This window comes from Protopterus annectens, chromosome 2.part1 (assembly GCF_019279795.1).
Source record: "Protopterus annectens isolate FY-2018-M chromosome 2.part1, PAN1.0, whole genome shotgun sequence".
NCBI classification, from domain to species: domain Eukaryota; kingdom Metazoa; phylum Chordata; order Ceratodontiformes; family Protopteridae; genus Protopterus; species Protopterus annectens.
In genome coordinates, this window is record NC_056729.1 from 143,673,549 (window position 1) to 143,697,683 (window position 24,135).

The window sequence follows — 24,135 nt, forward strand, 5'->3', positions numbered from 1 at the left end:
ATTTCTAAGTTATACAATAACTCTTGTGCATATGTTACAATAGGTTGTTTTATTTTTTCTTTAAATTACAAAATGACACAAAACAAGGCTATCCATTATCACCTTCCTTTTTATATTAGCTATGGAACTTTTTGCTAATAGTATTAGACCCAATAATTACATTAATGATATGAAAATAAAAGAAGATTTTGAACTAAAAATTCAACTCTTTCCTGATGATATTTTGTTAAAACTAAGACTATAGAAAATTCATTAGAACATATAATTAGTTCTCTGAGTCAATTTGAATAAATCTTGAACTTAATATTTAATCATAATTAATACAAAATTAAAAATTCATACAAAATATTCTAACTTCAATTGCAATAGCAATCAAATGAAATGCCTTGGCATACCCATTATGTGTAATAGCAAAGAGATGATACAAACAAACATTCATCAGGTTGTTGATAAAATTTTAAGTTTTGTCACAAAGTGGAACAAATTCTTCTTTACCATTGAAGAACAATGAATGTTTATTAAGATGATAGTACTCCATAAAATTGTATTTGCCTTACAATCTTTAGTACTATCTCCAACAAAACAATGATGCAGAAGATAGATAATGTTCTACTTAATTTTTTTGGCATCCTAATATGACCAAGAGTTTCTTTTGATTGGCACAGAAAGGTTGGGATAGTGGTGGAATAGGATTCCTTGATATTCAGTTGTAAGCTTCTTCAACAATTGTAAAAGTTATACCATTGTGGATAAATTCATCTTATGATTCAAAATGGAAATGAATACATCAAGAAATATTATTAATAAATTACAAATATATCATAACCAGTCATAAGCAAATAGTCCCTAATAGATTTATTTGATTATTAAAAGATTTTTGCATAAATGGAATTATACCCTTTTCTTAAATTCTCTATTCAAATAGCATAGTTTCCTCTGTTCAGAAGGTTGCCTCACAGTAAGACGCTGTCCGGTTCAATTCTCAGCTAGAGCGTCTTCTGCTTGGAGACATGCATGAATGGGTGTACCTTCGTTGAAGGTTGTGCGTCAGGGCTGGTAACTCGGCACGTAAAAATTAACTGCCAATCATTAGCGGACCGGAGTTCCGCTGTGGCAACCCCTAACCAGGAAAAGCCAAAAGACACAACAATAACAAATAACATAATTTCCTCTGTTCAGAAGTTCACATATTTAACCATTGTGTTAAAGACTTAATATCTTCTATGTTTCGAATTGAATATACAAATTACTTCTTAGAAACTCATAACTTCAACAAAATGCTAGTATATTGAAACAACAATGTAACTTAATTTATTGGCATTAGTTTTAGATGGTACTGATATGTATACAGTTGAAAATTTAAGATTCAAACACAATCAAGATTCTGAGAATTGGTTAATTTTACAAGTATTTGCAGATTTTGTTAACACAGAGATAAATAAGATATTTAACCAAGATAAAAAAATGTCCCCCAAATTATTGACATTCTTAATAAATATCAATAGTAATGCAATGAAAAATAAATTATATCTGTCACAAATGTATACATTTCTTAAGTTAGATTTCACATATTTAGACAATTCCTATTGGAACTATTCTCAGAAATTAATAATGAAGACTTTTCTGAAGAATACAAGAAAATAATATTAAAATCTACAGATAAAACCAAATCTACATTATACTGGAAGATTTTCACTTGGAAATTCTTACACAGAGCTTTTGTCACTCCTAACAAAATAACAATTATGTATAAATCAAATAGAATTAAATGCTGGTGATGTGATTCCAAAATAATAGCTGATTGGACACATATGGTATATGAATGTGAAGTTATTTCTCCTTTTTGGAAAGAAATTAATAACTTCATTCAAGCAATATGGTCAGACAGATGTAATATTTCTAAATCTTTAGTTTTATTTAATGCTCCAATTCCTGAGATAATTCCAAAAACCCATTTGCCTCTTTTTTTGGTTTATTCTTGCTATAGTCAGACAAGTAATTACTAATCATTAGAAAAGTAAAGTTACTCCCTCTAGTCTTGAATTTATTAGTATGGCAAAAATTGTTTGTAGAAGTAAATTAAATACTATAAAGATGAGAATGTCTAATGTTACACATTCATATAAATCTTGACTTAAACTTAAAGACTTGCTTGAAAAATATTATTTGTTGTTGATATGTATAACTCTGATATATCGATCAGCTTTGGACCTATGTGAATAGTTATTTGTTTGTTTTATAACTGATTTGTTTATCTAGTGTTTTAAAACCAAAGGAAAAAAAAGAAACTCCACTCTCTGCAAGCCTTCCTCTCCCTAGAGAGTGTAGACATCTGTGTAGTAATGGAGACATGGTTTAATGTCACTGAGAGTACCACAGCAATGCAAGGTTGTAATGCCTTTCACACCTTTATACCAGCTACTGCACAGGAGGGAACTAAAGGTAGAGGACTGTTAGTCTTTAAGACTCATCTCATATCCGGGCTAGTTAAAGTGTATGATCCACTGGAACTCATACCTGTGCAACTCACCATAAGAATAGTGTCGTACCATATCCTTGCAACATATAGGTCCCCCTCCATGTCCGAGAAAACCCATATTACCTAGCTCAATGTACTAGAGTTCCTCACCATTCAACCCAATATAATATTCATGGGGGACCTCAACTACCCCTCTATAGATTGGGAATCCTACACCACTTCTAATGCACAAGCCCAGTGATTCCTAAACTTTGTTAGTACCAACATCCTGGAACAGTTGGTCCATTCTTCTACCAGGAGTAAAGACATCCTTGACCTTGCACTCATGAGCATGGAGGGGAAATATTCATCACCCAATGTAATATCTTCACTTGTCAGATTTGACCATAAGGCAGTATTACTTGAAATAAAAATTAAATCCAGGGATCCAGCAAAACCAAAAACCTTTAGGAACTATTCCAAGGCTAACATCTCTCTACTAAGGAACACCTTAGCTTAATTCCTCACACCCCACCAAACCCAGTAAACCATAGAATACACTAAGCTATTTATATAATCTTTGTCCAGCCATACTGATAGCTGTATAGAGTGAGTTGTGCCAACTCATATGGAGAATAAGACAAATGCAAAAGACAAGATAACCTGGTGGAATAATGATATCAATTGGTTATACAACAAAAGGAAAAATGTTGCCCAAGCATAGGTGGAGCAAAACCATACATACTAAAAGCCCCTGACCAATCTAAACATGCAGCTAAGAGGGTTAATTAATACTTCAAAGGCTAAATTTGAAGAAAAAATAGCTTCTCTAGCAGAGGTTAACCACAAAGCCTTCTACTGCTATGCCCATAACCACAGAGGAAATATATAACAATGTGCAGAATTTATTGTAAATGACATCACCCACACTGAACTGGAGGCCATTGTCAACCTTTTGGCAGACAGGTTTAGCTCAAATTTCTCCCCCCCACTCCCCCCAATTGTCCAAATGAAATACCACATAATACAATCCCCCCAACCATTATTAGAGAACAGGTCGTCAATGCGTTTTCCAAAGCCAAAAACACTGCATCAGTGGTTCCTGATAACTTCCCAGGATGTTATATAAATAGCATGAAACATGGCCTCTCTGTTTCACTTGAATCACTTTTCAACTCGAGTCTTCAGTCAGGTTTTGTGCCCATGGAATGGAAGATAGCTACAGTCATTCCCCTGCACAAAGAAGGTCCAACCACTAATCCAGGTAACTACATGCCAATAAGTCTTACCAACCTCATATGTAAGGCCATGGAAAGAATTATCATGGACATGATAAATGAAGGCATAGGTAACCCACAAATGCTGGACCCATCACAGTTTGGCTGTATTAAAGGAAGGTCATGTCTACTTAATCTGATGGACTTTTTTGAGAGGTCACTAAAGCATTGAATGAAGGTAAGAATGTGCACCAGGCTTACCTGGACCTTGGCCAAGGCTTTTGGTATAATACCCCACTCAAGGCATTACTGGTAAGTTCATTAATTTAGTAAAAATCCCCTTTATCACCCCCTGGATAGTGAACTGCTCACAGATAGGACCCTGGAGGTCAAAATAAGTAAGGCAACCTCCATCAAGAGGCCAGGCACTAGTGAGTTCCCTAGGGCTTGATATTGGTTCTGCTCCTTTTTGGCATCTATTTCTCTGAAATGGAAACAAATGCTGAAGATTTATGTCTGACTATGTTTGCAGATGATTGCAGGCTGGAGGTTATCACTGACTCTCCTGCAGACACTAACATTCTTCAAGAAGGTCTATCTCTGACTAACAAATGGTGCCAAACCAGTGGTCTTAAACTCAGTGCTAAGAAGTGTATGATTGTACTCTTTGAGAAATCAACCATCCTGGCTAATTGCCGAGTTGATAATACATCCCTAAGAGTTGACCTAGTGGTCAGGAATCTGGGTACACACGTAGACAGTTCCCTTATCTTCGACCACCTTGTGGTCACAGTGGTAAGGAATTATTTTTATGTTGCACAACTTATAAGTAAGGGCATGGCATCTAGGGCCAAACAGGTGATTATCCCACTCTACTCTGTTCTTATCAGATGAATCATTGAGTACAATGCTCCTTTTGCTATGTACCTGACCAGGTATTTGCAGCAACTAGACTGGCCTCAAAGGTTCCTTATAAAAAGAATACAAGATGTAACAAACCTGCCTTATGCAGAGTGCCTTAATTCTCTTTACCTCTGCTCAGTCTCATATAGATTGCTGAGAGATGACCTATGCCTAGCTTACAAGGCATCCACAAATCCCACACTTATGACTTTTTCTACTTATCTGTAAGTCAAAGTGTACCAGAAACACAAGGTCTAGTGCTCTAAATCTTGTCTGTGACTTAAATAGAACATGTTGGAGAGACAGAGATGTGTCCCAGAGACTGCCCCTCCTATGAAGCAAGCTTCCCATCCATCTGTAGCTGAGTCCATCTATTACCCAGTTTAAGCACAACTTAGACAAGTGGGTGGGGAATAGAAAAATTACACTGGGCGTGGCACCCAGGTCCCTTATGGACAGAGGCAGCTTATAAATACCTGGCCTTCAATGTTGTATTTGGATACAGGACATCACTATTCTTTCGTGAAAGCTTGGCTAGGTTTAGAAAGGCTCCCTTAAGTCAGTAGCCTGGTAACTTACTATGAATCTATGAATCTTTGTTTTATTTTCTGTAAGGTGTTGATTGACAACATGTTTGATCACTAACTTTTCAATGTGTTGACTTTTACATGTGTTGACACACACACACACACACACACACACACACACACACACACACACACACACACACACACACACACACACACACACACACACACACACACACACACACACACACACACACAAACACACACACACACACACATAAATACATATATATAGCTTTACCTTCATAATGTCGAGCACATATAATCGACCGGCCACATCACTGAACCGTTTCCGCAAAACCAGAACCATGAAATCTTTCAAATGTTGAAAAAACTTAGAATTTCGACATTTCCAACCGTGCCACACCTCCACACCAGTGCTAACATGCATCAAAAAGGGGGAGAGATTTTGTAGTTCAGAAATTTGATGTTTGACATTTTGAAGAGTCGCAGTTCGGTATTTGCGGAATTTATATATATATATATATATATATATATATATATATATATATATATATATATATATATATATATATATATCTAAATATAAATACACATATACATATAGGTACTTCCTAGGCTTTTGATCTGTGAGGATTTTATGAAGCCTAGTCTTACATCCTCATTGTAGATTTTATATATTTTTTACATAAATAGCTCAGAGGTGGGAAGGACAAGGACAAAACAAGCATCTCCTAGGACATTTACTTGTTGCCTTATCCATGAAAAACATGGGTGTTAAATCAGTGATGAATTGGAAGTCTCTCATCCATTCATCTAAATTACATCTGAGCAGAGTAAGATAAGTACTTCTTATGTGGAATGGAAGTTGGCTCTATAGAAGAGGTATTCTCTGTCATGAATATGTATTCCTCCAACATTTTCTATTTTTGTGGAAAAGAGATTGAGATTTTGTGAGGATGTTCAAGCTACCATTCCACTTGCAAATGAGTAATGTACCTGATAAGATAGAGTTTTGTTTAGGGCCTATACAGGAGATAATGGTTGACTCCTAGTAGCCTGCATGACCAGATAAGAGGAACAAAGCGCTGAGATGATCTGCACTAGATTTTTTTTTAATTAATAAAGCATCTGGGTTGCTATTCTTTGTTTCCTTTGCAGCTCTCCCTTGTACATTTTTCTCTTTGTCCCACAATAATAAGCTGTTCATTTATGTGTACTGTGCTACAAATAAAAAGTGATCTTCTAAAGACCTTCATACTAATTTTATACTGTCAGTTAATAAGTGACAATATCTTGCAATATTATTCCTCTCTTGAGTGAAAACAGAATAGCTCAGGATAATTCTTATCATCTTGGGAGAAGCATCATTTTTAAGAATTGTTTAACTACATCACTACAGATAGATACGCAGTCCATGAGATGTTAATATTATGATCAAGGGGAAAAAGCATGCAAAAATGCATTGCTCAACAGAATTTCTTCTCAAAATGAATGAGTAAACTAAATGCACAGCATTAGGAGTAAGAAAGTGTGCATTTTTCCTTCCATCTTTGGGCATCCAAATAAAGTAATTGTGCAAAACACTGAGTTAATTGGGGTTGGTGTGCAACAGTGTATTCTTGAAAGCCTTTCTTTCTAAATTTGTCTGTCAAAACAAGCATCTGAATTAAATGTTCTACACTATGATAAAATTCTTCCTTGGCATCTAATACTTTCAGCTGTTACTTAGGGTGCTTGATTTTGAGTAACATATTCTGATAAACTTGATCAAATTCACATCTTTGCAATAGTTTCAAGGCTTCAGATATGACATTGGATGCTGACAGTCTAGTTTTTGAATCGTCAGACAATTTGCATCTACTGAGCTGCAAAGTGTTATTATCCGATGCACTGAACAGAAACAACCTCACATGTCTACATTCTTTCACTAGTTGAATCATTCTTTTGAATTTTAAAATATTAAAAAGAAGAAAATGTGTCCAAGGAAGCCAAAGGTTACCCAGTAGGAAGTAAATAAGATAAATGCTGCAAACAAACCAGGCATCCACCAAGGCTGTAAAAGTATAAAACTTTAATACACAGAGTACACAGGATAAGCGCTTTCACAAAAGTTGTGCTTCATCAGATCCACAGAATAAAACAACAAAACTCATTAAATACTAAAACATGTGCTTCAGTTAACCAATAGAATACAGCAATCAATTATTGATGTATACTTCTTTTCCTAAGAATTGTTTTTAAAGGAACAGAGGCAGTTTATCTGCCTGCAACTTTACAATCCACCTTGTCTCTGCAGTTTCAACTCTATTATTAACATCACCATGCCTTTTGTTAAAATATAGCAATTGGAACACTATAAAATCAAAACTATGATCAGTAAAAATAGAAACATGTTTGGCTAGGGCATTAAGTCTGTTTTTGCATCTAATGTCACCCATATGTTGAAGAATGCACTCTTTAAACATCCTAACAGATTCCCCACGTAGAATGAAGTGCAGCGTTTACATCTGGCCAAGTATACTAGACCATGGGACTTACAATCAGCATAAAAGTCAGGTTTAAATATAACATCATATACTGAATGCTGAAAAACTACCCTGGTAGAAATGTGACAGCAGGCTTTGCAGCCCCTACAAGGATAGGTTCCCTTCCACTCAGAAGACAAAACTGGTCTAACCGCAGATCTATAACACAGTTGTCTCTTCAGAGACAAATTCTTCTTAAAAACATAACTAGGTTTATCACCCAATATCAATTTTATTTTGTCGTCTGAGGGCAATATGGGCCAAAATGTATTAACTGTGCTGCAGACCTGCTGCACATTATTGCCATAAGTCAATGAAAGTCTAACTTTATGGCCAGTTGAATTATCATGGGGTAACTTTGACTCATATGAGCGTTTAAAGAAAGGTTTGCCCTTGCTTGATCTCAAGGAAGCAACTTCCCCATATGTAGCATTCAGATCCTACTGCTTATAGCCCCTAGCCAAAAAGTCATTACTTAGTAGATCCATAGCTTCAAAACATTCTATATGCTCAGTGTGTAAGTGAGAAATTCTAAGGTACTGACTTTTGGTGATATTGTTAAAAACATGCCTGGGATGCATGCTATTATGATGTAAAAAAAGTATTCTTCCTACATGGTTTCCTATATAACTCCATCAAAACGGTCAATTTTCACATCTAGAAAGTCTATAGTAATGGCTGAATAATTCACAGTAAATTAAAAATAATTACTTCATATTTCTAAATAATGGACAAGTGCACAGCATTATAAGTAAGAAAGTGTGTATTTTTCCTTTCATCTTTGGGCATCCAAATAAAGTAATTAAGCAAAACACTGAGTTAATTGGGGTTGGTGTGCAACAGTGTATTTTTGATAGCCTTTCTTTCTAGATTTGGCTGTCAAAACAAATATCTGAATTAAATGTTCTACACTATGATAATAAAATTCTTCTTTGGCATCTAATACTTTCAGCTGTTACTTAGGGTGCTTGATTTTGAGTAACATATTCTGATAAACTTGATCAAATTCACATCTTTGCAATAGTTTCAAGGCTTCAGATTTGACATTGGACTGTGACAGTCTAGTTTTTGAATCATCAGGCAATTTGCATCTACTGAGCTGCAAAGTGTTATTATCAGATGCACTGAACAGAAACAACCTCACGTCTACATTCTTTCACTTGTTGTATCATTCTTTTGAATTTTAAAATATTTTAATAAGATTATCATAAACATATTGTTAACCATGTCTTTTCCAAAGTGCTATTCAATCACATAATAACCAGAGACTTATTACATGTGTTATTTCTAGTACTGCCTTTATAATTAAGGCAGAGAGTCAAATGAATGAGCTACTTTTTGTAGACAAGGGTAGAGGATATGATTCCTCACCTCTCCCATTGTCTCCTGTGTGACTCTAAGCAAGTCACTTGACCAGATAATTGTCCTGGCTCACCTCTGAAAAAGGACATGTATCCAATGGGCTTACCCAGTTAATGTATGTAAGTTAAAAATGCTATCTTAGGGCTGTATACAGATGCTAAGTCCCTATGTTTTACCTTTCATTTTATTTACAGCTGCAACATGTGTCTGGCTGTACAAGGCTGGGTCGATCATGTGGCTCTGATAACATTTTTACCAGATTTATAAGGCAACATAGGGGTGCTGTTCCACTTTAATTGCAATTATACATATGAATATTTGAGCTGCAACAATATTGTTATTTTCTAAAGGAAAAAAATAAAATGATTATAGAAGCGAATGTCAACAAGTTTCTCTTTCATTATCATTCTTTCTCTCTTTATATATAAATATATATATAGATCTATATATATATAGATATATACACAGATACATATAATCTATCTCTCTGTATATAGAGAAAGAGATAGATATATCAGTATGTGTATGTATCTCTCTCTCACTTTCTATTTATATGTGTATATATATATATATATATATATATATATATATATATATATATATATATATATATATATATATATATATATATATATATATATATATACATATATATATATATATAGAGAGAGAGAGAGAGCTATATATATATATATATCTATATATATATATATATATATATATATATATATATATATCAACAAAACTATAGTACCAATGGAGTCAGGAAGAACTGGAAACGAATCTTCAGTGCAGAATATTTAATAAATCCTTGTAAACCTGTTGCAGCAAAAATCCATGACAGCGAAAAAAACATTTATATCACAACATAAATTAAGCGCTTTTGTCTGCTAATGCAGTGTTCGATGTATATATATGGGTCTATATCAAGTAGTCGAAATTCTGTAAGTTCGAACACCATATGTTCAAACCTATATGTTCAAACTTACAGAATTTCAAAGATGTAAAAAAAAAAATAAAACAACAAAAAAGAAAATAAAGGGTTGTAAACAGGGGTTATGGCCCCCACACCCCCCGTTCTTTAAATATACCAACTCCGAGACCACACTACAATGCGATAAAAGGAATTTTCCCTTTATTGCACTGTAGCTTGGACTCGGAGTTGGTATATTTAAAGAGCAGGGGTGTCAGCGCACAGCCCCCCATGTGGGAGGTGCAGGGGGCCTTGCCCCCCCTGCTTACAACTATCAGGAAGCAGTTCCCGTTTTTTATTTTTTATTTTTTTTAATTCGAAGTATGACAACTTTGAACATATGGTCTCAACCATATAACGTTCAAAGTTGTCATACTTTGACTATGTAATATAGACCCTATATATATATATATATATATATATATATATATATATATACATAGAGAGAGAGAGAGAGAGAGAGAAAGACGTGTGTGTGTGTGTGTGTGTGTGTGTGTGTGTGTGTGTCTGTGGGTGTTTATACAAGATTATCCAAACCAAAGTATCACATGAAGATCATACTAACTCATTCCTGTCACAATGCCTCCCTGTAGTACACCTATTCTCCTCTTAACCTCCTTTTATTAAATATTTTTAGAAAATATAAATATCTGCACTATTATTTCTTTTACACTTTCCATGTACCTAATACATTAATAACAAAATTATCCCTTCTTCATCTGCTGTTCATCACTGGACATCTCTCACATTATGTCACTACTGCAGCCACAGGCATTGCTAACAATATTCTGACATTCTCTAATTAGTCCCATCTGCACCTCCTAATCTTTGATTTTTTTTTCTACATTTTACATTACTCCTTCTCATGTCTCTTTTTCTACCCTTTCTCATCCAGTTAGCATGCATATTGTATATATATCTATACATAACAATATATTGCAAATATGAAAAATTTCCTAAAAAATATTATTTTAACTTATGGCACTACCTTATATAGTACCACATTTTAATAAGCCATGCATTTCAGATTGCTGATTTTTTTTTTGATCCAGATGGATCACTATTCTACCAAAGTTATCAAATGAACACACTTATGTATCTCTCTCTCTCTCTCTCTCTCTGTATATATATATATATATATATATATATATATATATATATATATATATATATATATATATATATATATATATATATACATGCACACACACACACACACACACACACACACACACACACACACACACACACACACACACACACACATATATACATATATAGCCACACATATGGTTTAGTTACCATTGGTCAAGTTTAGGTAAAATTGATGTCTGTATTGACAATACACTTTAGTTGACAATGCAGATGGTAAACAGTTGTGTGATAATGGACAATCATTAGGGTTGGGAAGACACCCCTTCCCCTGGGATTGTGTGATCTCGAAGTTAGTATACATGGTTAGAATGGGGTGAAGGGGTGCAACCCCCACATGAGCATGCAGGGGGGGGGCATGCTACCTGCAAAAATGCTAGATTTTTAACTTTGGTTGCATCAGCGAGCAACCTCAGTTTAGAAACAGAAACATGTCAACCTGCATGTTTCATTGTTAATGTGTCAATGTTAGCCCCATCAATGTAATGTTGATTTGATGAATGCCACTATTCATATATATGTTTGCATGCATAATATGATCAGGTTCTCACTGGACATCGTCACCAACCCACAAGCAGACACCACGCTCGAGAGTGTGTGCGCACACACACACACACACACACACACACACACACACACACACACACACACACACACACACACACAAACACACGCGCGTATGCACTCGCACCCACACACACAGACCCACACACATGGATATGTATAATGCAAGTGCTTATAGTTTTGCTCTAGTAATCAGTGATCAACAAAACACAATAAAATGGTAACTTGAACCAGCATGCTTGAACTGCACTTAACTGAGCTTTACTGTTTGGAGCAACTGATTATGCATTCCTTGAAAAATGGAAATATTACAGGCTGGACTGGCTTGTAATTTGGCCACAGTGCTGCTAATAGCTGAATAGCTGTTTCTGTTTTACTTCTGCTGAAGAGTGTTTTTTGCTGCTTGATAGCCAGACAGGTGGGAAGTTTCACAACTGTGGGCCTTTCTATGAATTGTGATGCAGCTGTTATTTAAAGTGAACAGTTTTTGTGATTATTTATGAATTATATAGTAGAATTTTCCATGTCACCATCTACATGCTAGCATTATGGCATGCCTAAAATTGTTTATGAATCCTTTCTATTGTCTTCACATAAAAATGTCAGCATCTATATTTCAATGAAACTTAGATGTAATTATCTGATTGCTTCAGTCTTCTACTTACACTGTTAAAGTAGGTATAGTTAATAATGAGAAACAGGAATTTGCTTCCTAGCATGGTATTGCAAATGTCAAACTCAGAATTTGTTTCAGTTATTTTGCCTTGTGTATACTGAAATCATGGCATAAATTGTACAAAATGCATTAAAGTATGCCACTTGTAGTTAAATAAAAGGCCTGCGCTGATTGATATTTTGATAAGGCAATAACAGACTATCTCACACCTTTAAATCTCTAATCCAGTGTTGTTAGATTCTTTTGTTTACTATTGGGATTCTTTCTGCATAGTGTATAGCACATGAAGTAAAATTTGTCTGTTCTTTTTCATTTATTTGTTTCATAATCTAGTGAGCAACTCTTTGTTTTTTTCTCTGAAGTTGTTGGTAATAACTGTTATATTGCCTTCCCTTTGGGTCGCGCACTAAATTCCGTGAATGTTGTTAACACCTTCTGTGATCTACACATGGCTGTTCATAAAATAAACAGGATCAAAGTCTGACAGAAATATCAGGTTCCAGATGCAGACCATGATATTAAAGAGATGGCTTTATAAAGAAAACTTCTTTTGAAATTATTGCCTGTCTGTACAAACTATTCTCGCTCCTACCATTGATCACAAAGTCTGACCATCATTTGAGAAAGAGAAAATAATACTTAGGAGTTGCAAGGCACTAGAGGCTTGAAATAAACAGTGTAAAGAGATTATCCTGGATTTGTTTTTGCTTTTGGCAAAATGCTATATGTCAGATCTCATGGTTTCTGTAATGACATCTGTTATTTAACAAAAGCACAGAAATGCAGTAGATAGCTTATGGGATGTCTAATAAACACAATGGTAAAATTATGTCTTATTAGTTCTTATTTTTCTCCTTTTAATCTAAGTTTGAGAAATGTAGGCCATTATGTTATAAAACATTGTTTCCCAAAAGATAATGGATACTAACTTCTGCAGTGCTAAATAATGCATTTTATAATGTTTTTGTAGCACAGTTTTGAGGTTCATGGCTTTCACATTTTGCATTGTTTGTTGCTATTACTTATAAAATGTAACTCATTCAACTCTATAAACCACAGTCATAATGTGATAACTTAAGATGAATTATGACACAGAAGTTTGGCTAAATGTATGGCTCATTTCAAGTTTAGAATTTAGAATGGTCATCATACATAAAACACACACACACACACACACACACACACACACACACACACACACACACAGACACACACACAGAGTCATACATACATGCACACATACGCATATGCACACACATTGGCTAATGAATCAGCGTGATTTTTTGAAGGTTGAAGAAAACCAGTGTGTTCAAAGAAAGCTCACAGACAGAAGGTAAATATGAGAGCTGTGTACAAACAATGAGAAAAGAGCAACACTGAACCCTAGACTGAAACATTCTGAGGCAGAAATTTTAACAATTAAGTTATGTCTGTGCTGCCCATGTTGTGTTTATATTTTGTTACTGCCTATTTTAATTAAAAATGGATTGAAGTAAATAAAAGTATATGTAGACCAACTTATGCTATGTTTGACCTGCATCTTTCTGGGATTTAAAGCTTTACTTTGTGTGCATAAGACAAGAGCTTTTCCTATAATGCTTCAGTTTTATTATGTTAGCTTTTTAAGACAAAACTAGTATATCGTGATGTCTGTCATCAGCTCTTTAAAGAGTTTTTTTCATCATAACTACATGTACTGCTAGAATGCTATAATCTAAATTATTGCAAATGGCATATATCAGTAAGTGTATATGCAATGAAGATTCATTTTTACCAGCATCACTAATGGGAAAAAGATGCAGTGACATCCAAAATAAGAGTAAGGTGCTGGCATACATAGCTGGCCTTAAGCATAGGCCAACTAGGCAGCTGCCTAGGGAGCCACTCTAGCACGGGCACTTTTCCAGTAATCTGTGTGGTGTAGGTAGACCAGGATGGGGGCACCAGGTGGTGTATGAGGGGGTGCTGTGTAAACTTTTTGCCTAGGGCACCAGTTGAATAAAGGCCATCCCTGCTGGCATATATGAGGAGATGCAGGACAGACTTGATCAGCTTTGGCAATGCAGCTAAAGAATCAGCTAAAGAATCCAAAAATGATAAAAAAAATATTACTTGCCTTATGATCATTCAGATAGATCTGATTCTTGCCAATCAAGTTTTTATTGCCCTTGGTTGCTACCTAAAAAAGGTTAAAGACTTGTCCATTATCTGGTGTTTCTCTAGCAAAGGGACTATTTCAGTACAGTAGTTATATATTTTTAAATGCCTCTTATGTGGCAGCTTTATTCTTGACAGATGTCATTAAAATCTTCTACTGATAATGTCTTTTGTTCTTCATGTTCTGTATATGGGTGCCCTGAGAGAGGTGCTTGGTGGGTTATACCTCCACAGTTGTTTCCAACTGTCTTTAATTAGTGGTCCTGAGATCACATCTTTGTGCATTTCATAGTGCGTGCAGAGGGGTCTGTTACTGGTGCTGGGGGGTCCATGGGATGTAGGCATTTGTTCAACAGTAGGTTGTGTTGGGAATAATTCTTGTCTATCCCCATTTCCTCTAAACATTGCTATTTACATTATAAAATTTGACCTGTTCCTCATAGTTTGTTATTTTCTCACATGCTACTGAGGATTACAGTCTGTCATCAAAACCAGACATTAGAGTTGAATACTTCTTCTTTCTGTTCAGAAAATTCCTGTTGAGGTAATGGTCAGAAAATTCCAGTGTATGTGATTGCCATTGTTCTATTACTTTTTAAATTACTCAGAGTAATATTTAAAGTTGTTCTTGATTTTGAGGTTGGATCTGCGGTGGTGGTGCTGCGGTAGTGTTGTTGCCTCACAGTAAGACGTTGTCCTGTTCGATTCTCAGCTAAAGGCATTTTCTGTGTGGAGACATGCGTGAATGGGCGTACCTTCGTTGAAGGCTGGGCATCAGGGCTGGCAACTCGGCATGTAAAATCTACTGCAATTCATTAGCAGACCGGAGTTCCGCTGTGGTGACACCTAATGGGAAAAAGTCGAAAGAGACAACAACAACAACATCCATATAGCGACTGATTCAGTACTCCTAAGCAAAAACCTTGTGAAGCATGGCTTCTACATTTGGTACAAGTGCATCAGCAAACATTCATTGGGGGTGAACTCAATTTCTATTTTCTTCTATACCATAATCTTGTCCTTAGTGGGCCAACATAATCAGCAAGTGTTAATTGATTTACATTTGCATGGTCATGGCTTCTTTGGAGAGGGGTATAGGGCAGCTCTGTTCATGTGAATGCCCTTGGCTGGAAAAAGACAATGAAGAAAAAAAGACAGCAGAAAATGTCTAGTTCTAAACTAGATGACCAGTGCCAGATCATTTGAAAATGTATAGTTCTAAACTAGATGACCAGTGCCAGATCATTTGAAAATGAATAGTTCTAAACTAGATGAGAAGTGCCAGATCATTTGAAAATGCATAGTTCTAAACTAGATGACCAGTGCCAAATAATTTGAAAATGTATAGTTCTAAACTAGATGACAAGTGACAGATCATTTGAAAATGTATAGTTTTAAACTAGATGTCCAGTGTCAGATCATTTGAAAATGTATAGTTCTAAACTAGATGACCAGTGCAAGATAATTTGAAAATGTCGAGTTCTAAACTAGATGACCAGTGCCAGATCATTTGAAAATGTATAGTTCTAAACAAGATGACCAATGCCAAATCATTTGAAAAAGTATAGTTCTAAACGAGATGACCAGAGCCAGATCAATTGGAAATGTACAGTTCTAAACTAGATGACCAGTGCCAGATCATTTGAAAATGTATAGTTCGAAACTAGATGACCATTGCCAGATCATTTGAAGCAAGCCTCATAAACTAGTAGTACATTGGGATAAAATGCATTATTCTAAACTAGATGACTAGTGCCAGACCATTTGAAAATGCATAGTTCTAAACTAGATGACCAGTGCCACACCATTTGAAAATGTATAGTTCTAAACTAGATGATCAGTGCCAGATCATTTGAAGCAAGCCTCATTAACTAGTAGTACATTGGGATAAAATGTATCATTCTAAACTAGATGACCAGTGCCAGACGATTTGAAAATGTAAAGTTATAAACTATTTGACCATTGCCAGATCAATTGAAGAAAGCCTCATTAACTAGTAGTACATTGGGATAAAATGTATAGTCCTAAACTAGATGACCATTGCAAAACCATTTGAAAATGTATTGTTCTAAACTAGATGACCAGTGCCAGATCATTTGAAGCAAGCCTTATTAACTAGTGGTACATTGGGATAAAATGTATAGTTATAAACAAGATAACCAGTGCCAGATCATTTGAAATGTATAGTTCTAAACTAGTTGACCAGTGCCAGATCATTTGAAAATGTATAGTTCTAAACTAGATGACCAGTGTGAGATCATTTGAAGCAAGCCTCAATAACTAGTAGTACATTGGGATAAAATGCATAGTTCAAAACTAGATGACCAGCGCCAGATTATTTGAAAATGTATAGTTCTAAACTAGATGACCAGTGCGAGATCATTTGAAAATGTATAGTTCTAAACTATTTGACCAGTGCCAGATAATTTGAAGAAAGCCTAATTAACTAGTAGTACATTGGGATAAAATGTATAGTTCTAAACTAGATGACCAGTGCAAGACCATTTGAAAATATATAGTTCTAAACTAGATGACCAGTGCCAGACCATTTGAAAATGTATAGTTCTAAACTATTTGACCAGTGCCAAATCATTTGAAGAAAGCCTCATTAACTAGTAGTACATTGGGATAAAATGTATAGTTCTAAACTAGATGACCAGGGCAAGACCATTTGAAAATGTATAGTTCTAAACTAGATAGCCAGTGCCAGACCATTTGAAAATGTATAGTTCTAAACTAGATGACCAGTGCCAGATCATTTGAAGCAAGCCTCATAAAATAGTAGTACATTGGAATAAAATATATATTTCTAAACTATATGACCAGTGCCAGACCATTTGAAAATGTATAGTTCTAAACTAGATGACCAGTGCTAGATCCTTTGAAAATGTATAGTTCTAAACTAGATGACCAGTGCCAGACCATTTGACAATGTATAGTTCTAAACTAGATGACCAGTTCTAGATCATTTGAAAATGTATAGTTCTAAACTAGATAAAAAGTTCCAGATGATTTTAAAATGTATAGTTCTAAGCTAGATGGCCAGTGCCAAATCATTTGAAAATGTATTGTTCTAAATTAGATGACCAGAGCCAGATCATTTGAAGCAAGCCTCATTAACTAGTAGTACATTGGGATAAAATGTATAGTTCTAAACTAGATGACCAGTGCCAGATGATTTGAAAATGTATAGTTCTAAACTAGATGACCAGTGCCAGATGATTTGAAAATGTATTGTTCTAAACTAGATGACCAGTGCAAGATCATTTGAAGCAAGCCTTATTAACTAGTGGTACATTGGGATAAAATGTATAGTTATAAACAAGATAACCAGTGCCAGATCATTTGAAAATGTATAGTTCTAAACTAGTTGACCAGTGCCAGATCATTTGAAAATGTATAGTTCTAAACTAGATGACCAGTGTGAGATCATTTGAAAATGTATAGTTCTAAACTAGATGACCAGTGCCAGATCATTTGAAATGTATAGTTCTAAACTAGATGACCAGTGCCAGATCATTTGAAAATGTATAGTTCTAAACTAGATGACCAGTGCCAGATCATTTGAAAATTTATAGTTCTAAACTAAATGACCAGTGCCAGTTCATTTGAAAATGTATAGTTCTAAACTAGATGACCAGTGCTAGATCCTTTGAAAATGTATAGTTCTAAACTAGATGACCAGTGCCAGACCATTTGACAATGTATAGTTCTAAACTAGATGACCAGTTCTAGATCATTTGAAAATGCATAGTTCTAAACTAGATAAAAAGTTCCAGATGATTTTAAAATGTATAGTTCTAAGCTAGATGACCAGTGCAGATCATTTGAAAATGTATAGTTCTAAACTAGATGACCAGCTCCAGATCCTTTGAAAATGTATAGTTCTAAACTAGATGACCAGTGCTAGATCCTTTGAAAATGTATAGTTCTAAACTAGATGACCAGTGCTAGATCCTTTGAAAATGTATAGTTCTAAACTAGATGACCAGTGCCAGACCATTCGACAATGTATAGTTCTAAACTAGATGACCAGTTCTAGATCATTTGAAAATGTATAGTTCTAAACTAGATAAAAAGTTCCAGATGATTTTAAAATGTCTAGTTCTAAGCTAGATGACCAGTGCCAAATCATTTGAAAATGTATTGTTCTAAACTAGATGACCAGTGCCAGATCATTTGAAGCAAGCCTCATTAACTAGTAGTACATTGGGATAAAATGTATAGTTCTAAACTAGATGACCAGTGCCAGATCATTTGAAAATGTATAGTTCTAAACTAGATGAATATTGCCAGATCATTTGAAAATGTATAGTTCTAAACTAGATGACCAGTGCCAGATGATTTGAAAATGTATAGTTCTAAGCTAGATGACCAGTGCCACAACAATTGAAAATGTATAGTTCTAAACTAGATGACCAGTGCCAGATCATTTGAAAATGTATAGTTCTAAACTAGATGACCAGTGCCAGATCATTTGAAAATGTATAGTTCTAAAGTAGATGACCAGTGCCAGATCATTTGAAAATGCATAATTCTAAACTAGTTGACCAGTGCAAGATCATTTGAAGCAAGCCTCATTAACTACTAGTACATCGGGATAAAATATATAGTTCTAAACTAGATGACCAGTGCCAGACCATTTGAAAATGTATAGTTCTAAACTATTTGATCAGTTTCAGATCATTTGAAGAAAGCTTCATTAACTAGTAGTACATTGGGATAAAATGTATAGATCTAAACTAGATGACCAGTGCCAGACCATTTGAAAATGTATAGTTGTAAACTAAATGAACTGTGCCAGATCATTTGAAGCAAGCTTCATTAACTAGTACTACATTGGAATAAAATATATATTTCTAAAGTATATGACCAGTGCCAAACCATTTGAAAATGTATAGTTCTAAAGTAGATGACCAGTGCCAGATCATTTGAAAATGTATAGTCCTAAACTAGATGACCAGTTCCAGATCATTTGTAAATGTATAGTTCTAAATTAGATGACCAGTGCCAGATCATTTGAAAATGTATATTTCTAAACTAGATGACCAGTGCCAGATCATTTGAAGCAAGCCTCATTAACTAGTAGTACATTGGGGTAAAATGTATAGTTCTAAACTAGATGACCAGTGCCAGACCATTTGAAAATGTATAATTCTAAACTAGATGACCAGTGCCAGATGATTTGAAAATGTATAGTTCTAAGCTAGATGACCAGTGCCAGATCATTTGAAAATGTATAGTTCTAAACCAGATGACCAGTGCCAGATCATTTTGAAAATGTATAGTTCTAAACTAGATGGCCAGTGCCAGATCATTTGAAAATGTATAGTTCTAAACTAGATGACCAGTGCCAGATAATTTGAAAATGTATAATTCTAAACTAGATGACCAGTGTCAGATCATTTGAAGCAAGCCTCATTAACTATTAGTACATTGGGATAAAATGTATAGTTCTAAACTAGATGACCAGTGCAAGACCATTTGAAAATGTATATTTCTATACTAGATGACCAGTGCCAGACCATTTGAAAATGTATAGTTCTAAACTAAATGACTTGTGCCAGTTCATTTGAAGCAAGCCTCATTAACTAGTAGTACATTGGAATAAAATATATATTTCTAAAGTATATGACCATTGCCAAACCATTTGAAAATGTATAGTTCTAAAGTAGATGACCAGAGCCAGATCATTTGAAAATGTATAGTTCTAAACTAGATGACCAGTTCCAGATCATTTGAAAATGTATAGTTCTAAATGAAATGACCAGTGCCAGATCATTTGAAAATGTATATTTCTAAACTAGATGACCAGTGCCAGATCATTTGAAGCAAGCTTCATTAACTAGTAGTACATTGGGATAAAATGTATAGTTCTAAACTAGATAACCAGTGCCATACCATTTGAAAATGTATAGTTCTAAACTAGATGACCAGTGCCAAATCATTTGAAAATGTATAGTTCTAAACTAGATGACCAGTGCCATATCATTTGAAAATGTATAGTTCTAAACTAGGTATCCAGTGCCAGATCATTTGAAAATGTATAGTTCTAAACTACATGACCAGTGCCAGATCATTTGAAAATGTATAGTTCTAAACGAGATGACCAATGCAAGATCATTTGAAAATGTATAGTTCTAAACTAGATGACCAGTGCCAGATCATTTGAAAATGTAAAGTTCTAAACTAGATGACCAGTGCCAGATCATTTGAAAATGTATAGTTCTAAACTAGATGACCAGTGCCAGATCATTTGAAGCAAGCCTCATTAACTAGTAGTACATTGGGATAAAATGTATAGTTCTAAACTAGATGACCAGTGCCAGCCCATTTGAAAATGTATAGTTCTAAACTAGATGACCAGTGCCAGACCATTTGAAAATGTATAGTTCTAAACAAGATGACCAGTACCAGATCATTGGAAGCAAGCCTCATTAACTAGTAGTATATTGGGATAAAATGTATAGTTCTAAACTAGATGACCAGTGCCAGACCATTTGAAAATGTAAAGTTCTAAACTATTTGACCAGTGCCAGATCATTTGAAGAAAGCCTCATTAACTAGTAGTACATTGGGATAAAATGTATAGTTCTAAATTACATGACCAGTGTCAGACCATTTGAAAATATATAGTTCTAAACTAAATGACCATTGCCAGACTATTTGAAAATGTATTGTTCTAAACTAGATGACCAGTGCCAGATCATTTGAAGCAAGCCTCCTTAACTAGTAGTACATTGGGATAAAATGTATACTTATAAACTAGATGACCAATGCCAGATAATTTGAAAATGTATAGTTCTAAACTAGATGAACAGTGCCAGATCATTTGAAAATGTATAGTTTTAAACTAGATGACCAGTGCCAGATGATTTGAAAATGTATAGTTCTTAGCTAGATGACCAGTGCCAGATCATTTGAATATGTATAGTTCTAAACTAGATGACCAGTGCCAGATCATTTGAAGCAAGCCTCATTAACTAGTAGTACATTGGGGTAAAATGTATAGTTCTAAACTAGATGACCAGTGCCAGACCATTTGAAAATGTATAATTCTAAACTAGATGACCAGTGCCAGATGATTTGAAAATGTATAGTTCTAAGCTAGATGACCAGTGCCAGATCATTTGAAAATGTATAGTTCTAAACCAGATGACCAGTGCCAGATCATTTTGAAAATGTATAGTTCTAAACTAGATGGCCAGTGCCAGATCATTTGAAAATGTATAGTTCTAAACTAGATGACCAGTGCCAGATAATTTGAAAATGTATAATTCTAAACTAGATGACCAGTGTCAGATCATTTGAAGCAAGCCTCATTAACTATTAGTACATTGGGATAAAATGTATAGTTCTAAACTAGATGACCAGTGCAAGACCATTTGAAAATGTATATTTCTATACTAGATGACCAGTGCCAGACCATTTGAAAATGTATAGTTCTAAACTAAATGACCTGTGCCAGTTCATTTGAAGCAAGCCTCATTAACTAGTAGTACATTGGAATAAAATATATATTTCTAAAGTATATGAACATTGCCAAACCATTTGAAAATGTATAGTTCTAAAGTAGATGACCAGAGCCAGATCATTTGAAAATGTATAGTTCTAAACTAGATGACCAGTTCCAGATCATTTGAAAATGTATAGTTCTAAATGAAATGACCAGTGCCAGATCATTTGAAAATGTATATTTCTAAACTAGATGACCAGTGCCAGATCATTTGAAGCAAGCTTCATTAACTAGTAGTACATTGGGATAAAATGTATAGTTCTAAACTAGATAACCAGTGCCATACCATTTGAAAATGTATAGTTCTAAACTAGATGACCAGTGCCAAATCATTTGAAAATGTATAGTTCTAAACTAGATGACCAGTGCCATATCATTTGAAAATGTATAGTTCTAAACTAGGTATCCAGTGCCAGATCATTTGAAAATGTATAGTTCTAAACTACATGACCAGTGCCAGATCATTTGAAAATGTATAGTTCTAAACGAGATGACCAATGCAAGATCATTTGAAAATGTATAGTTCTAAACTAGATGACCAGTGCCAGATCATTTGAAAATGTATAGTTCTAAACTAGATGACCAGTGCCAGATCATTTGAAAATGTATAGTTCTAAACTAGATGACCAGTGCCAGATCATTTGAAGCAAGCCTCATTAACTAGTAGTACATTGGGATAAAATGTATAGTTCTAAACTAGATGACCAGTGCCAGACCATTTGAAAATGTATAGTTCTAAACTAGATGACCAGTGCCAGACCATTTGAAAATGTATAGTTCTAAACTAGATGACCAGTGCCAGATAATTTGAAGCAAGCCTCATTAACTAGTAGTATATTGGGATAAAATGTATAGTTCTAAACTAGATGACCAGTGCCAGACCATTTGAAAATGTAAAGTTCTAAACTATTTGACCAGTGCCAGATCATTTGAAGAAAGCCTCATTAACTAGTAGTACATTGGGATAAAATGTATAGTTCTAAACTACATGACCAGTGTCAGACCATTTGAAAATGTATAGTTCTAAACTAAATGACCATTGCCAGACTATTTGAAAATGTATTGTTCTAAACTAGATGACCAGTGCCAGATCATTTGAAGCAAGCCTCCTTAACTAGTAGTACATTGGGATAAAATGTATACTTATAAACTAGATGACCAATGCCAGATAATTTGAAAATGTATAGTTCTAAACTAGATGAACAGTGCCAGATCATTTGAAAATGTATAGTTTTAAACTAGATGACCAGTGCCAGATGATTTGAAAATGTATAGTTCTTAGCTAGATGACCAGTGCCAGATCATTTGAATATGTATAGTTCTAAACTAGATGACCAGTTCCAGATCATTTGAAAATGTATAGTTCTAAACTAGATGACCAGTGCCAGATAATTTGAAAATGTATAGTTCTAAACTAGATGACCAGTGCCAGGTCATTTGAAAATGTATAGTTCCAAACTAGATGACCAGTGCCAGATCATTTGAAAATGCATAATTCTAAACTAGATGACCATTGCCAGATCATTTGAAGCAAGTCTCATTAACTATTAGTACATTGGGATAAAATGTATAGTTGTAAACTAGATGACCAGTGCCAGACCATTTGAATATGTATAGTTCTAAACTATTTGACCAGTGCCAGATCATTTGAAGAAAGCCTCATTAACTAGTAGTACATTGGGATAAAATGTATAGTTCTAAAAAAGATGACCAGTGCAAGACCATTTGAAAATGTATAGTTCTAAACTAGATGACCAGTGTCAGACCATTTGAAAATGTATAGTTCTAAACTAGATGACCAGTGCCAGATCATTTGAAGCAAGCCTCATTAACTAGTAGTACATTGGAATAAAATATATATTTCTAAACTTGATGACCAGTTTCAGACCATTTGAAAATGTATAGTTCTAAACTAGATGACCAGTGCAGATCATTTGAAAATGTATAGTTCTAAACTAGATGACCAGCTCCAGATCCTTTGAAAATGTATAGTTCTAAACTAGATGACCAGTGCCAGAGGATTTGAAAATGTATAGTTCTAAATTAGATGACCAGTTCCAGATAATTTGAAGCAAGCCTCA